This window comes from Bubalus kerabau, chromosome 5, assembly GCF_029407905.1.
Source record: "Bubalus kerabau isolate K-KA32 ecotype Philippines breed swamp buffalo chromosome 5, PCC_UOA_SB_1v2, whole genome shotgun sequence".
Taxonomy (NCBI): Eukaryota; Metazoa; Chordata; class Mammalia; order Artiodactyla; family Bovidae; genus Bubalus; species Bubalus kerabau.
The window spans coordinates 49,280,362-49,295,440 of NC_073628.1; positions in this window are offsets into that span (position 1 = coordinate 49,280,362).

Consider the following 15,079-nt stretch of genomic DNA (forward strand, 5'->3'; position numbering starts at 1 on the left):
ACTTTCCAAATAGCCAACTTCCCAACACAATTTACACAGTTCATTCTTTATTAATTTGCAATGTCTCCTTTTTCATATATAAAGTTGTATAAACTAAAGTTATGTCTGAATTGTCTATTCCATTTAGTCATCTGTCCAATTATTCTTTTACCAGCATCATGAATTTAAATGGTTTTGGCTTCATAATATCTCTTCATGTTGACAGAGCAAATTCTCTTTAATTACTCCTCCATACAGCTTGGAATTGAATTAGAACATACTGACTTGACAAAAAATTATAAATTTTCATACTGTCATGAGAAAATCCTGAGTCTAAATATGCAATTAAGTTCTGTCAAAATCTGTCCCATTGCAAAAAAATGCAGGGGCCAATACACTTCAGAGAATTATCTCAGGTTTGGATACGTACAGCAATAGGAAACACTTACTCAACATTTATCACTGTGCCAAGTGTTCTGCAGGCATCGGATTATGTATCCAGTTCTCTTGCTGCTTGGCATATGGTTGCAGTCAACTCCATTCACAGAGACAAGTACTTTAATTATCCCCATTTTGCAGTTGAAGAACACAAGGTTTGATGGTGGTGGTGGTTTAGTCACTAAGTCGTGTCCAACTCTTGCGACCCCCTGCACTGTAGCCGGCCAGGTTCTGTCCATGGGATTCTCCAGACTAGAAGACTGGAGTGGGTTGCTGTCCCCATTTTGCAATTGAAGAACACAGGGTTTAGATGGGTTATTTCACCTACTCATGGCTACCTGGCCAAGAAGAGATAGAGCCTCGTGATTTTCTGTTTTGACTTTTGTCAAATACACAACTACTAACCATCCTTACTCTATCATTCCACACCTATCTGTACCCAACAAGACTCCTGGTATTGCACATTTGTCCATCTCTCATACCGCATGTGAGAGGACGGGCCACTTCTTGCTCACGTCTGTGCCTGAATGCCTAACACAGTGACACCAATATCAGTGGAATAAGTAAACACTTGGGGCTTTTTTTCCCCTCTATTTTGAATTTAAAAAAAAGAATTACAGTAGGTTCTCATTAGTGATCTATTTTATGTGTGTGCCGAGTCGCTCAGTTGTGTCTGACTTTTTGTGACCCCAGAGACTATAGCCTGCCAGGCTCCTCTGTCCTTGGAATTTTTCAGGCAAGACTACTGGAGTGGGGTGCCATTTCCTCCTCCAGGGGATCTTCCTGACCCAGAGGTTGAACCTGCATTTCCTGCTTCTCCTGCATTGGCAGGCAGATTCTTTACCACTATGCCACCTGGGAAGTCCTTTCTATTTTATTCATGATATCAATAGTGTACATATGTCAATCCCAGTCTCAAATCCATCTCACTTCTCTCCACCCCTTGGCATCCATACATCTATTCTCTGTATCTGTCTTTATTCCTGCTTTGCAAATAAGTTCATCTATACCATTTTTTTTCTAGATTCCATACACACATGTGTTAATATACACTGTGTTTTTCTTTCTGACTTAATTCATTCTGTATATTAGTCTCCAGGTTCAGCCACGCCCCTGCAAATGTCACAATTTTGTTCCTTTTTATGGCTGAGTAATATTCCAGTGTATATATGTACCAAATCTTCTTTCTCAGTTCCTCCAGTGATGGACATTTAGGTTGCTTCCATGTCCTGGTTATTGTAAATAGTGCTGCAATGGACATTGGGGAGCATGTTATCTTTTTGAGTTTTGTTGATTGCACTATTCACTAATACTTTCACTTAAACTATAAGGAAGACTGAGGAAATAGGAATGAAAGTCAAGAGCAGGTATAATGAACAGCAAAAAAAAAAAAAAAAGTTAACATCTTTCACACAATCTGGACACACATAAAACTGACTGGACTGACACCAGAAATTATGACCTCAGTCCCATGGCCATATTATCTGATAAAAGTAAAGGAATAACATTAGCCCCAGAAAGGGAAGCTTCTTGGGGCCAAAACTGATGTGCCCCACAGGGCCAAACCCTAGAAGCAGAAGGAGATTTGTGTGACAGCCCCACTCCGCCCAGCGCTGGGAATGTTCTGTGATTGGCAGCTGCAGATTTGGAGTTTATCTAAGTTTAAATCCTGGGTAACTATACACCCTTCATGAACTAACTGGTGCCCTACACAGCTGTGACCCAGGATGGAAAAGGAACATATTATCTTCAGTTTAAATGTGTTGTTTATATTAGTTTCAGTGGCTTTTTACAAAGTTTCCATCACCTAGCACTCATGAACACTTTGTCCTCTCCTCGGGGCCCGTAACTGTCATATTAAAACTGGTTATGAGTTTTAATATCTCAAGAAATCTCTATCAGCCCAATAAATGTTTGAGAGGAAACTCATGGCTGACAGCATATTTATCATGACAGCATATTTATATCTAAGAGCAGTTCAGAATAGAAAAGCAAGCCTTCAAGATCTCTTCTGGAAAAGATCTCATCCTCCTATGCTACAAAGAAATGGATGTTTTTACTTATTATATATTAAAAATGTACTGAGCGCTTACTTCGTACCAGTGAATGTGTGGCGCATCATGAAGGATCCTTGGATAAAGAGACAGTGCCCCTGCAATCATGTGGGGGCTTACAATCTGCAGGAAAATGAAAACACAAAAATCTTTATGTTATGATGTGATGAGGAATTTTAAAAGGATGAACTAACTTTTGTGAGAAAACAAAAGAAAAAGTTCCTATGGATTTGATTAGAAAGGAGAAGGCTTCAAAGGGAGCCTCTGTGAGATGGGTATTTAAGTGTGGCTAAAAGTTTGGCCATGAGACATGAGGGGGGATATATCTACTGAATCATTTTAATGTCTAGACATGATCATAATAACAGTAATTGCTCATTTTTATGGAGAAGGCAATGGCACCCCACTCCAGTCCTCTTGCCTGGAACATCCCATGGGCAGAGGAGCCTGGTAGGCTGTAGTCCATGGGGTCGCGAAGAGTCGGACACGACTGAGCAACTTCACTTTCAATTTTCACTTTCATGCATTGGAGAAGGAAAATGGCAACCCACTCCAGTGTTCTTGCCTGGAGAATCCCAGGGACGGGGGAGCCTGGTGGGCTGCCATCTTTGGGGTCACACAGAGTCGAACACGACTGAAGCGACTTAGCAGCAGCAGCTCATTTTTATTGGAGATTCCATGTATCATACCCTGTGCTAAGGGCATTACATGATCTCAACCATCTATGAAACAACCTCAAACAACCATCTATGAAAAGTACTTTCACTCATTGAACAAATGCCTTTTGAATGCATATTGTGTGCCAAGTATTCTCATTATCATTATTAGGTGTGAAGAGGAAGTTGAGGCATGGAGAAGCAGTAAAGCTGGGATTTGAACCCACAGGATTCAGAATCTGCTAGCAGAGAGCTATGTCACCTTGACAATGAAGTGGTCTAGATTTCAGCTGTCCAAGAGAAAAGCCAGTAGCCACACGTGACTATTGAGCACTTGAAATCTGACTTGTCTGAACTGAAATGTACCACAAGGGTAAAATACAAGCATACCACAAGTATAAAATACATACAAGATGTTGAAGACCTTCACTTTTTTTTTTTAATGTGAGACATCTATAATAGTTTCTTATATTGATCTCAGGTGGGCTCAGCCTACAGTGACTTGAAGCAGAGTTTAGATTCCCAGCCAGCGATTGAGGTCGGGTCATGGCAGAGAGAGAGCTGAATCCCAGCCCCTAAATCAGTAGTTAGTGACAAGGCCCCTGGTCCTTCAGTTTTGCAGAAAATAATTCCTATAAAGATAGAAAGCAGTGAAAAAAGTAAAGTGTTTATTAGGAAGAAAAAGTACAGCACGTGCAGACAGACACAGAATCACTTTAATGGGGCGTTTCCTCCAGGTTTCCTCTGGCCAATCATCTTGCTTTGCCTGGTTCTAAGTCTGTATTTGGTGTATTTCAGGATCCTCCCATCTAGGCGAGTGCCTCTCTCAGCCAAGATGGATTCCAGAGAAGAGGCCTATGGGTAGACTTGACATCATTCCCCGTTTGACCTCCAAGGAGATTTGTAGTTAGGAAGGTTTCCTTGACTTCAAGAAGGAGAAATAAGTGGTCTCTTCCCTCTTATCTGGGCAGGGCCCAGCCTCCTCTCTCTCTTCCGCTGCTGTTGATACTTCAGAGTTTCTGCCCACAGGGAATGAACTCCAGCTGCTTACCCTGGGCGGGCGGAGGGGGAGGATCATCTACTTCCTGCCTCAATATCACTTACATGTTATAATGATAAGAATTTGGATGGACTGGCTTAAGCAAATATATTGTCAAAATTCATTTCATCTGTTTTTCTATTTTTATTTTAATTAATGTGACCACTAGGAAATGGTAAATTACAGATGTGGCTGATACGATGGTCTTCCTGGAGATGACGAATACGAGATGCCGTCAGGGTGCCGGCCCTACAGTCCAGTGGGCGAGATGCTCTGTGTCCAGAACAGTATAACGCAGGGCATGTGGGAATTGCCAAAGGGAGACACACAAATATTTATTGCTAGTTAGTAAGAGTCCAGAGCAATCGGAAGCTTCTTCTGACTAAGATAATTGGATATCTCTCCTGGTTTGGTTACAATTGAATTTTCACAAAATTCCAAATCTGAATATTTTCTCTAACCCATGGGGTATCATGAAAATACAAAGAGCCCAAAAGAAAACCTCTAATTATGACTTCTAAGGGCTCAGTTACCTACATAGGGAGTGAGAATAAAATGGATTAGCAAACTTCATGGCAACCCCAGAATCTAATTAATTCAGAACTGCTCAGAAGTAGCAGATTTCCTTCATCTAGTATATATCTCATAAGTGCATACCTGCTGCTGAGACAAAGCTGTTAGATTATAATAATAGTTCACTTCCTAGGTCCCCTCTGCCTTCTCTACCCACACATTCCAGAAGATAGCTAGGCAGAGAACTGACAAATATATAAACAATTGGATGTAAAAGGGGAAAGTAAGGGTCTTGGAAAATCTATAGAGGCTAAGTAGCCTCTGAATAAAGAGAATTAATTATATCATCATAGCCTCATTGGGGTGCCACTGGTTTTTCATTTTGATTAATTTAAGGAACACAATCTAATTTATGAACCAGCAGGATGTTTTGAAAGATAAACAAAGCTGTCTGCAATTTGAATTTCTCCTGACTTGTCCGGCTTGAATTTCACATTTACCTCATTTTCTCCACTGTTATGGACTACTTACTCCTTGACAACTCAAAGAACCAGATGTGCTTCAAACCGGGAGGCCAAATTCTTCTCCTGAGAATTCTCCTCCGCGGGAATTCCTATAAAAAGTGCTATAAAAAGTGAATCTTCCTGGCAGCGTTTTGAAGGCGAGCTTCTTACTCCAAACAGCATCAAGTTACCTGGAGACCTTTCAGCATTTATGGATCCGGAGTTGTAACTTTCAAATGCAAATGTGATACAAGCAAGACTACTTGAGACATAAAAACATATTGAGATGTCATTGTAATTACAGAGGACTCAGACCTGGCCAGCCAGCCAGGACTCTGTGCATGCGAGGATGGTTTGCCTCAAGCCAGTTCCTCTCTCTCCTCAATTCCCAGAGGCTGAGCCAAAAATAGAGACAAACCAAAATGGTGTGAGCACCTTTCTGGAATCGTAAACACTGACCACAAATCTCCACTGTGTGATCCAGCCTTGAGTCTCTCCCAGCTTCCATACACCAGACACAATATTGACTTCAGTTCTTAAAACAGCGCTAATTAGAAGTTATCCATGCCCAAATGAAGAATTAGGACACTGAGCTATAGAAGGATGAGAAACTAGGATCAAAACCAGAAGAGCTGGGACTTTCCGGCAGTCCAGTGGCTAAGGCTTTGCCTTCCAGTGCTAGAGGTGAAGGTTCAATCCCTGGTCAGGGAGCTGAGACCCCACATGACTCACAGTCAAAAAACCAAAACATAATGCAGCAGAAGTGTTGTAACAAATTCAACAAAGCCTTTTAAAATGATCCACATAAAAAACAAAAAAACAGAAGAGTTAAGTTCTTCTATAGGAGAATAAGGATTCAAACAGGCATTTCACCCATGTCCATGCCCCCAAATCCATGACATACTTCCTTCCACAATCATTTTATTCTAACAATGCACAAATGCATCTACTCCATCACTTTGAAAAGTATTTGATATAATTGGGCAAATTAAGGCAGGATTGTTAGCCATGTTTTCTCATCTGTAAAATGGGTTGATGGTAAAAGTCCTACCATAAATCTGGCTGTTAAGTGATCATATGTGTTTCCTACTATTTAATGCATGTGTATTATTTTGCTTGGTTACTTCCTGTTTCATTCAGCAAAGTGTTTGGAATGGCTTGAAAGGTTACCCAACATCTTTAAGATAATAACACCAGCCACGTGCTGACACAGGCAGACACTGGAATGAAACGGTGCATCTGAAAACACCGTATTTATTGCAGGGTGCTGGGAGAAGGCAATGGCACCCCACTCCAGTACTCTTGCCTGGAAAATCCCATGGATGGAGGAGCCTGGTAGGCTGCAGTCCATGGGGTCACGAAGAGTCAGACACGACTGAGCGACTTCACTTTCACTTTTCACTTTCATGCATTGGAGAAGGAAATGGCAACCCACTCCAGTGTTCTTGCCTGGAGAATCCCAGGGACGGCGGAGCCTGGTGGGCTGCCGTCTATGGGGTCACACAGAGTTGGACACGACTGAAGTGACTTAGCAGGAGCAGCAGCACAAAGATGACTTTGCAAATGGGTGTTGAAGCTGAAAAGTCTTCCCAGGTGGTGCTTGTGGTGAAGAACCCTCCTGCCAGAACATCTCCAGGCAGGAGATGTAAGAGACCTGAGTTCAATCCCTGGGTCGGGAAGATCCCCTGGAGGAGGGCATGGGAACCCCTGTCCAGTATTCTTGCCTGGAGAATCCCATGGACAGAGGAGCCTGGTGGGCTACAGTCCACAGGCTTGAAAAGAGTCAAACACATGACCCTTCATGCACATGCTGAGTCGCTTCAGTCCTGTCCAACTTTTTGTGACCCTGTGGACTGTATCCCACCGCGTCCTCTGTCCATGGGGTTCTCCAGGCAAGAACACTGGAGTCGGTCGCCATTTCCTTCTCCAGGGATCTTTGCAACCCAGTGATCAAACCTGCATCTGCAGCACTGCAGGCAGATTCTTTACTGACTGAGCTACCAGGGAAGCCTATTGAAGCTGAAAAAGAGTTGAAGAGTCAAGAGTTTTGTTTTATTCTCTGACTCATAAGAGTATACAGTGAGGCCAATAAAACCACCATCCCCTTGTTTCTAACTTTCAGTTACCCACACACTTACGTGCTTCTTTGCATTCGTTCACCACGCACCTGGTGTTCACAGCTCCAAGACTCCAGGGGGAAATGGAGCCTTTATTTCAGAGCCTGCTACCTGGAAGAATGTTTCTGGAAAGACAAGTGAATCCTGAGTGGTCAGCTTTGGGATTACTTTGTAACAATCCCCAAGGTGGCATCATCCAGACAGCTCCCATTCTGTGACTAAGGTCAGAGAGAAAAGTGAAGCCCTCACAGGTAAATATTGAACCAGGTGTTAAAACACCAGCAGACACCATACATTAACAGCAGCTGCTGGAAAGAACGTGGAGACCTCATTCCTGGGCAACAGCTCGGATTAAGGCTTCCTCAAGAGACATGGTGGGAGAAGGAAAATCTAACATCCCTGGTGTGTGGCCAGGACTCCGTGTCCACACACATCAAACTTGCCTCAAAAAGTGCAGGGGGGATTACTCAGAGACTGTTAGAAAACAGAAAGCCCAGAGAAAGGAACGTTGTGGGGCTTCTGGAACAGGAGGTGGGAATGGAGACAGTCTAGACCCCTCTCTGCAACGCTGATCTTCCTGGAATTGTTTGACGGTCCAGAGATACCACCTGGGGAATTTGGTACCAACGTGGCTCAGATTTTAACGTGCAAAGTTTGTGCCAGTGTCACACACATAGGCGAGAAGAGGAGGAAGCCGGCACTCATAGAACCAACCGTGATCTGTGTCACGGGCAAGGTGCTTCCTTCCAGGGACCTCATTTCATTCTCACATGAGCTTCACGGTCACTCCCAAAACACAGAGCAGGGAACTGAGATGCAGAATTGTGCTCAGCTTATATGACTAGTAATTGATCACATCAGGGTTCAAAGCCAGGTATCTGTTCTTCCATGCTCTTTCTACCATACCACAGTCTGACACAGTCTCAACAGTAGCCCATCCCAATGAACGGTCCACTTGCACTCACCCACCATGGAGCCCATGACACTCCAATCAGACTGGCTAGTTCCAGCCCCATTAAGCCAGGAACTCTACTCCCTAAAGCTTTCCCCTTGTGCTATTCAAGTCTATTGATTCTAACATTTTTGTCCTCAAGTATAAATTTATAACCTTGGAATCAGAGATTGGTATGTGAAAGGGTTATAGAAAGAAAATGGCCCAAATCCTCTAATATGACAGATTAGAAAACTGATATTTGTTTAATGTCACACAGTTAGTAGTGGGGACAGTAACAGAGTCCAGGTTGGTGTCTGTCTCAGGGTATCTTGAGATTGTGAGCCCTGTAATCTAAGAATCTAAGAGCCATAGAAACAAATGGGAAAATGCATATATATATGTATTTATATGTATACATATATGTCCCCATTTGTTTCTATACATTATATATATATGTGTGTATATTATATATATGCGCTTCCCTGATGGCTTATTGGTAAAGAAACCACACGTCAATGCAGAAGATGTGAGTTCAATCCCTGAGTCAGGAAGATCCCCTAGAGAAGGAAATGGCAACCCACTCCTGTATTCTTGCTTGAGAAATCCCATGGGCAGAAGAACCTGGCAGGTTGCAGTTAATGCAGTTGCAAAAGAGTCAGGCATGACTTAGCGACTAAATATATATAAATATTATATATACATATGCATATATGTGTGTGTATGTGTATTCTAAGCAACCTATATTTAAAACTTATTTTCAGTTGCTTTGTGATCTTAAAAATCTTATTCAAACCCTCGAAACTTTGGTTTCTTTATCTAAAAAATGGAAATGTTAATCTCTACCTTCATGATTTTGAGAATTTAATGAAACAACATGGGTAAAATACTGGTACAACCTGGCACATAGCAGCTATGTAGTAAAAATTAAACTTCTCCCCATACTTTTACAAACTTGAGAAAAGAATAGAAAATAGTAAGCACTGTTGCATGTGTTTTGGTTTTTTTTTCCTTTAGCACACTGAAACTCTAGAACTGTAGGTCAAACTTTAGTGAAACAAAGACCCAAGACATTAGACCTATAAACAAACAAACAAACAAATAAAACATACAGCCCAGTGACTTCTCTGGCATGAAACATCCACAGTCATTACATAATTTATCTAGTTGTCGTCTGCCTCTCACCACCACGTTTCTGCATGATTGAGATTGTTCGCTGCGTAACTGCTTGTCTCACACTCACAGGCCAGGTCCTCATGTAATCCAGTCAATGCCGCTCTTCTAGCACCAGCCTGGGCTCACGCTCTGTCTCTTCTTTCTTGCAGTAGACTGCTCTCATCCTATACCATATCCCCCCACTTCCTAAGACAGGATATGTACTCAGTTGCAGCAAAGATTGATGTGCATGAACTAAAATGTGGTGCACACCTATGAGAGCACCCCGGCGCATGCCCATGAGCAGCCTGCTCCTGGCTCCATCTGCGACTGGGCTCCAAACAGACCACAGGTCTACGTCTGCTCTCCCATCCTATGGGCTCAGTCTGCGACTGGGCTCCAAACAGACCACAAGGCTATGTCTGCTCATCCATCCTATGGGCTCAGTCTGCGACTGGGCTCCAAACAGATCACAGGTCTACGTCTGCTCTCCCACCCTAAAATCCCCAAGTCATCTGAGTCCTACGTACACAGGCTACATCCTAGGAAATGGACCTCTTTCTCACTTCCTACTTCCCTTCAAAGTAAACAAGGGTTTGTCGGATGATAAATCAGTATCCCAAGAATGAAGCCTTTTCAGGACACATGTGAGGGATCAAGATTTAAGGTGTTTTTGTTTTTTTTTTCATTTATGGATTATGTCTCTAATTTAGTACTGTCTTCTTCAATCAGAATCACTGCATTTAACTTACAGAAAGCGGCAGGTCACTTTCCATTCTAGGATATTAGTTCAAATCTGTCAGCGCCAATAGTGACAGACAATTGTCTTCATCCGTGTGTGCTCTGTCTGTTGGTTTTAACTGAGTGTATATTGAACAAATAGACATTGTCACTAAATTAGCTTTGTTAGATCTTTCTGGAATTTTCAGCTGAGAGAATGAAGATCAAAAAAGAAGGAAGAGGAGAGAGAAGGAGGGAGAAGGAAGGAAAGAAGGAAGGGAAGGAGGAGGAGGAAGGGAGGGAGGGAGGAAGGGAAGGGGAGAGAGCGGGGAAGGTGGGAGGGAAGGAGAGATGGAGGCAGGAAGAATCTCAGGTCCTAAGACCCACAGAGCACTGGGTGTCAGCAGGAAGGACAGCAGAAACACAGTGGAAAGCACAGCATCACACTTTAAGCAGGTCCCTGCAGGTCACCCCAGACGGGCGCGATTTGCTCTCCAGCTCTGCACCATCTGCGCATCTCCCACTTGGGGCCACTGGAGTCAGTCCACAGTAGCTTCAGTTCAGAGAGCTCAGCATCATGACTGGTCACAGGGAAACCTCTAATGCTACATCTTAGTTCAAATTATTGGGCTTCTTCACTTTCCCTGTGATGAAGCCTCACCCCTGCCTTCTAACTCTAGAATTTGGATTCATATCACTTTCCATGGTTATATTTCTGCCCCTTGCCTTGATTGCCTCCCAATGTACTGTTTCCCTTTAGAACAAAACTGAGTCATTGTTATGAATTAAACATCATGTGAGCTAAACCTTCAGAGTCCAGATGGAGATGATGGAGACTTACCGGGTCTGTTGTAGCCAGTAGTCAGGGGAAACAATCAGAAGGGAAGATTTAAAGTTCTATAATTGGTGGGCAATTGGGTGCTGAGGATTGAGAGCAAAGATTAGTTGAAGATTCCAAAAATCTTATCATCCTCAACCTAAGAGATACGCCTTGAAGGATTGAAAAGTGAAGTTAGAACAATGTGAAAGAAATCTCTTCTTAGCCTTTTGGCTAAGAGCAAGTATAGAACACTGTGACAACCTACCAAACCATAGAGCATGCTTATAAAATGCGTAATATCAAGAGCAGATACTTTAAAAGAGAGATTTTCAAATTTTAATGTGCATAGAAATCATTTGGAGATTTTATTGAAATGGGGGCTCTGGCTGAGCAGGTCTGTTCTGAGTCTCAGCATTTCTAACAAACTCCCTCTGATGCTGATTCTGGTCCACAGACCACACTTTGAGTACCAAGGTTGTAAAATATAAAAGGAGGCTTTCAAGATTCTTCTACTCAGATGGGCATGATTTTTTATTAACTACAGATCAGTAAAGAAAAGTGGCAGTGGGAGTTTCGGCGGAGAGAGAGGGTGGGAAGAACAGGTCTTATCTTCTGAGAGTGCTGCATGATGGCCCCGTGTGGCCACAAAGGTCCTAGTGTTGCTTGAGGCGTCCACGTGCGCTGTGGACATCTTGGCAGCTCTTCCTGGGAGGTCTTTTCAATGTATGAGATGGAAATAATGAGCCCCGTGTAACTGCAGAGTTACCTCGATCACAGCCAAGAACATTCACCTTCTGCAGAGTAAAGGTTCCCCTGGCTTCTTCCTTTGCCAAGACTTAAGACTCAAGCTGGAGCTGGAGAGAAAAACATTCAGCATCAGTTCCCTTAAAGAATGTCGGAAACACACACCAGGGATTTTCCTCCAAAAGTAAATAATTATCGTTTGGCAAATGTTTAGAACAGTGAACGGAATTGTACATAAATCCTGTTCTCTCCTTACCGACTACTTGCCTGCTTTAACTTGCAGCTGTGTTGTTGTTACTTGTTTCTGTTTAAATCTAGTTCCATAATGAAAGTATTCGATAAAATTACCTTTTAAGAAAGGTGTGCTAACACCCACTCTGTAAATACATGGCAGTTTCTATAATATTAAAGACTCCAAACACTGAAAGGAAATTTAAAAGTTAGCTGAGACTACCAGTGATTTTATACTGGTTTCCAACTAAGCTATCGGCTACTTTCTACTTGAATACCTCCAGTGCCTGTCAGCTCACCACTACTCAGAGATTCCAGTACACTTTCCAACAGCTCTGTTGGAAAAATTTAACTTATGCTATGCAAGCTGGCTTCATGATACTTTAAATTATTAGTCTTAGTTCCATTCTGTGGAGTCACAGAGGAAAATGTATCCTCTCTTTCATATAATAGTTCTTCAAATGTTAAGCTACCATGAGCTCAGTTGTTCAATCAAAAATTCTTAGTTCTTTGGATTATTCCTCATGTAAAGTAAATTCAAATTTCTTCTTCATCTTGTTACTCTAGAAGTCCAGCTTTCCTCTTAAATTGCTATGTTCTCAATCAAAGGGAAAACTCCAAGTGGAACTCAAAATAGTTTAAATTAAAATGTGCCTATTACATCCTTTATTTTAATTATTTTTTCTACCTTAATGCTCAGTTGTGTCCGACTCTTTGTGATCCCATGGACTATATATAACCCACCAGGCTCCTCTGTCCATGAAATTCTCCAGGCAAGAATACTGGAGCAGGTAGTCATTCCCTTTTCCAGGGGATCTTCCCAATCTGAGGATTGAACCTGGGTCTCCTGCATTGCAAGCAGATTCTTTACCATCTAAATTCTCACTTTAATATGGTATTTTTCTGTGACGGTTCAGAAGGTAAAGAATCTGCCTGCAATGCAGGAGACCCAGGTTCAATCCCTAGATTGGGAAGATCCCCTGGAGAAGGGAGTGACTACCGCTCCGGTTTTTTTGCCTGGAGAGTTTCATGGACAGAGGAGCCTGGTGGGTTACAGTCCATGGGGTCACAAAGAGTCGGATGTGACTGAACGACTAACACAGGCACACCTCAATGCACTCTGCAATCGCAGCAGTGAGGTGCAAGGAGAAAAAGAATCTTGTGAAAAGAAGAATCTGGGATCAGTAATCTTAGTCCCTACTCTCATGAACTTTGTGAGCAACTTATTTCATTTCTCTGAACTTAATACCTTAATTTATAAAATTGTAAAACTTAACCTTAAAAATTAAAGATGGACATAAAACTGACAGGCAAATGTATTCAAAATTGATCTAATAATGCTTGGCATATGATAGACATTCAATAAACTATAACTATTACTACAAATTTTGGTATTTTGGAGAGGCATGTCAATGGTTAATCTATATTCCATTTTCAATCACCTTAAAGTCCTTAAGTATTTTTATATGTCACATTTCACTAGTACAATAATTTCATTGTGAAACCAGTGGCATGAATTCACCTTTCCCTATTCACTTTTATTTCTTTCAAATGTTCACCTGTTATTTAAGAGTAATTTGAATTTCTTATGGATAACAATTTCAGAACCAAATATTTTAACTATCGTTCTCAATTTTGAACCATATGAAATTCTAGTCAGCATGACCCTGGGCTTCCCTTGTGGCTCAGCTGGTAAAGAATCCGCCTGCAATGCAGGAGACCTGGGTTTGATCCCTGGGTTGGATGATCCCCTGGAGAAGGGAAAAGCTACCCACTCCAATATTCTGCCCTAGAGAATTCCATGGACTGTATAGTCCATGGTGTCACAAAGAGTTGGACACAACTGGGTAATTTGCACTTCACTTTCACTTTGAAATTATTTAAAATATCATATTTAAATAAGTCCTTGTGTAAAGTGTTTTCTACAAATGGAAGAACTTGTTTAAAAAAACAACCTGACATTGTTTAAAATGCAAAAAAAAAAAAAAAATTACACACACAAGGTTGAATGAAGGGTCCTATGTCTCTAGAAATATCCCCATTCAGATAAACATTGGCCCTTTGAATCTAGCCCTTGGACTTCCTATGAATTACTCTATTTATACTAAATTATCTTCTTACTGTTCCATCTATTCAAAGATATCATAGGGGACTCCAACATCATGTTGAAATTTAAACAAGTACTGTATATACCTAATTCTCCAAAGAAGGAAATGATTCTACCATGGGTGATTTACTCTTGGACAATCCCTGAATTCTAATAATAGGCACTGCTTCCTTTTCTAAATGCTTATAACATCTCCTTTGATTGAAATTTGTTCTTTCTTCATAATGATTTAACCTTTTAATCATTAGCAAAATTCCCTTATTATCATGGGTAATATTTGTTATTTTAGAGAACACTTGGCCTGATACTAACATAGCTATTCCTATTTTCTTCTAATACATGTTTGCTTTGCATTAATTTACTTTTAATTTATTCAGGGATTCATATTTAATTAGACTTTTTTTTAATCCAGTCCAATCATCTCAGCTTTTAAACGCCATGTTTAGACAACATATAATGTAGTTATCAATATGACTGATTCCAATCTATTATACTGTTATTTCAGTTATTTCTATTTCTAATAAAATAATCTATTATTTTATATTTTCTGTCTTCTTTGGTTTAAGTGAATTTTTAATCATAGGACTTCTTTTTTAAAAAACTTTTTTGCCACGTTGCTTGTGGGATCTTAGTTCCCCATGGTCTGAACCCTGGCCCCATGCTGTGAAAGTCCACCAAGTCCTAATCAATCACTGAATCACTAGGGAATTTTTGATTTCTTAAATTCCATTTTATGTATGCTTTAAGTTTATTAGCTGTATATTCCCTTTTTTCCTTCAAGCAAGTGTTCTGGGGTGTACATCCTAAGCAGATTGAATATTCTGCCACTTCACATTTAATGTAAAAATGTTTTTTCCCTGTCCTCCTCTGTGACTTACAATTTGCTATGTTATAAACCCTATCTTATTTTATTAGAGATAAACAGTGAAGTATTTTTTAAAGAGATAAAAAGAAAAATCTCTAATGCTTGTGTTTCTACTTTTTATTTTTTTACACAGATCTATGCTTCCATCTGGTATTGTTTTCCATCTGTCTGAAGAACTTCCTTTAATATATTTTATAATGCAGATCT